Here is a 3591-nt window from a genome sequence, read left to right on the forward strand (position 1 = left end):
GTTGCTATTATTATTACAGCACTTCACAGATGTAGAAGCCAAGGCCCAGAATGGGGCCCCCCAAGCTTACAATGAATAGGTAGATGTTACATGACAGCCCAGGCTCCCGACCCCGGGCCAGGGCCCTCCTTCCCGGCTTCCCCCTCCTGCCGTCACCCCTTTCCTAAGCCATCAACCATCTTTATGATGTAGCACGACACATTTCAGGTAACCACATAATGCTTTGCTGTTGTAGCTCTCATGCAGTATTTCTGCTGATTGCCTACTTTCACAGGAATCTCCTTCCCTTAGTGAACGAAACCGTTCTTTCGGCTTATTCCAGTAGAACAGTCCATAGGGTTCTTTTATGTCCCTTTAGGTTCACGCAGGAGTAGCAACTTTAAAGTAGCTCCCCACCCTGCTTTATTAGCTCTGTGGGGCTGTATTCTATAAACTCACCCTTTTCCATTTAAGTCAGGGGCTCACCTACTGTTTCACCAGGGCCCATTAAACCATTAGGAACAGCGATGCTTAGCGGGCCAGGACGATCTGTGCACTTTGCTGGGAGTAAAGCTCATTTCCTCTTGCTCTGTGGAAAATGCCCTTTATACTCATCAAAGGTTCCAGGAATTCTGCATCCTGGGCTGCTCCAGGTGTGATCCCCACAGACCAGGTGTCAGGGCTACTGTTTCCTCCTCAGTTTTTTGGTCCTTCATCACAGCTCTAAATAGGGCCTGGTGTTGGCCCCAGTCCCTACGTTTGTCTTATACTCGTTCTCATAGTTCTGAGTCAGTCGTGTCTCACTTTGCACTCTGTGTCAGATTCATCCCACTCATTGGAAAGTCTGAGGTTGAGTGAGGTCACTCCCCATCCCTCGCATGTTTTGAACTGGCATGTTCCTGTTGTTTGACCTGTAGCTAGCCTCGTCTTTGCCCTAGGATGGCCACTATGGCACTTGAACCTCAAAAGCCTGCCGTAAGTCGGATGGTCTGCTGCCCTTTCCCAAGACCGTGGATAAGGGTGCAGAAAGAGAGACTCGAGACTGATCCCTGAAGACAGCCCCATAGGGCTGGGGCTGGGGGGGCACTGGCTGCCCTTGGTTTTCAGTTCTCCTCAGCAGACAGAGCTCTGATTCCTACTGGAGCCGACTTGAAGCCATTTTCCAGGTCTCTTTTTTTCTGAACCACTTCTTGGAAATATAATTAAGGGGCAAGGCGAGACAGTTGCACCCTTGCATTTGTCCCTCAGGTCAGGAAGCGACATCCCTGGGTACTAGGAATTTGGCTAATAGATGGGCAGCCCAATGCCAGAGAAGGCTTGTAAACCCATGGGTGATTTGAGATTCCGGTTTTTCCGAATGACGAAGATAAGGAGCCACATCAAATAAACTGTAGCCTTAGAAACGGTGACATGGTAATGACAGACATGTACCCACAGAGAGGGTAGACGAAGGTAGATGGGAGAAAACCAATGTCAAGGTTTATTCAGCTGCAGCCTAGGGAGGAGGCACGGCGTCTGGCATTCTTGAGTACCTCACTCTGAGTTTTAGGCAGGCCAGTTCCCCACTACATCGAACATCCCAGGCCCTGTGTAGTCTTGGTTATGAAACAAACAAACAAAAATATGTCTACAACTGTCTGGTCCCCTCCGGCTCACTTCCACCCAGTGAGTGAACTTCTGGGTACTAATTTGGCTTCCCCGGAATCCTGATGCTGTGAAGAGGCTGCCCAGGATAGCAGTCACAACTGTTTTATTAATAAATGAAATGCTCCTGATGCAGCAAAGCTCAGGACCAAAATCCGCGTCTGACCTGACTGTACCGTGAGCTCCTCCCCGCTGGACACCAGCACCTACTGGAAACTCGAAAAGCCCCCAGATCTCTCCTGGGCTCGGATGCCCTCGCAGCCCGGTTACAGTTAGAGCAGCCTCTCACGCATTTCTCCTCGTCATCCTGTCTTTCCAGTGGCATTCAGTTTACGATCTGTTGCGGATCCTGGTACGGACTTGGAGAGTCCACGGGTAGGGACGTGCCTGAGTCCCTGCAGGGAGGGCGCGTGGTAGCGGTGACCCCTGACTCCCACTAATGACTGAGATCGCCGTGCCACGGCTGCCTGCGGTGGTTCTGGGTCTTTTGTTGTGCTGCTCGCCCATTAACTTCCCTCCCCGGAAAGATGTTTTAAAAACCACTTTGCCCCTGGAAAGGAGCCCTTTCTTTCTCCCATGCTTCACAGAGGCTGGATGTGAGGTTGGGGCCGCGCTGAAGAGGGCCTTAAATGTTTGCCGGGGGGGTTTGAGGACATCTTGGGGACCGAGGGTTTTTCAGCTAAGAGACAGTCTGCTCGTCTATGAATTTTTGACTGTGTGGCGAATCGGTTGAAGAAGACAGGGACCAGAGGGGCGTGTTATGATGGTCCAGGTGCCAGAGGATGAGGGCACGCATTAGAGGTTGGCAGTGGAGACGGGGAGACCCAGAAGCTTCAGAGGACCACCCTGCAGGCTTGTCAGGCAAATCCATGCCTCACCGTCCCATCAGAGACACAGAAGCTGAGCAGGGAACAGAAGACTTCCCTGCTACACCCACAAGGAATTGTAGGACTTCACTACTTGCTATCTCCAAAATCCAGGAATCGTTCATTCGTTCAGCGAGTCATTCGTTCAGCAAATACCGTTAAGTGCCTATGCTTGACTCTGGAAATGCAGCGGTGAGCAAAACCAACAGCGTGCATACCCCTGGTGGAATTTACATGAGCCGGCGGGAAAGACCGATGTTAGTGGACAAACGGAAAAGTGTGGTGGATGGGGCGCCTCGGTGGCTCAGTCGGTTTGAGTGTCCGACTCGGGCTCAGGTCGTGATCTCACGGGTAGTGAGGTCGGGCCCTGTGCTCACAGCTCAGAGCCTGGAGCCTGTTTGGGATTCCGTGTCTCCCTGTCTCTCTGCCCCTCTCCTGCTCATGCTCTGTCACTCTCTGTCTCTCAGAAATAAACAAACATTAAAAAAAAATTTAAAAAGAGAAAAGAAAAGAAAAGTGTTCCCGGCAGAAGTGCCGAGGAGAGACCAGCAGTGCTCTGAGACCGGAGAGTAGGGGGATTGAGTTCACTCAGGGAGGTCTGTGAAGGTTTTCCCAGGGAAATATTTTACACTGGTATCTGGAAGGCCGGAAGGAATTTTTTTCATAGTTTCTTTTAAGTTTATTGAGAGACAGAGAGAGAGAGAGAGCTTGTGCAAAGTGGGGGAGGGGCAGAGAGAGTGGGAGAGAGAATCCCAAGCAGGTTCAGCCCTGTCAGCACAGAGCCTGACGCAGGGCTCGATCTCACCAACCCTGAGATCACGGCCTGAGCCGACATCAAGAGTCGGACGCTTAGCTGATTGCACCACCCAGGTGCCCCAAGGCCTGAAGGAGTTTAAGAGTAAGCTAAGAGAGTGGGGAAGAGTGTTCTGAGTGGGGGAACAGCATGTGCAAATACCCTGTGGCTTCAGGAGGCATGGCAAGCACTGAGAACAGAAAGCAAACTGTTGTGACCAGAGTGGAAAGGGCAGGGGAAGAATGAAGGGATTCAAGGCTGGAGGGGCAGGCGAGGCCTAATGGCACCTTCCCGGTATTGTTATTCAGG

This window comes from Prionailurus bengalensis, chromosome C2 (assembly GCF_016509475.1).
Source record: "Prionailurus bengalensis isolate Pbe53 chromosome C2, Fcat_Pben_1.1_paternal_pri, whole genome shotgun sequence".
NCBI lineage: Eukaryota > Metazoa > Chordata > Mammalia > Carnivora > Felidae > Prionailurus > Prionailurus bengalensis.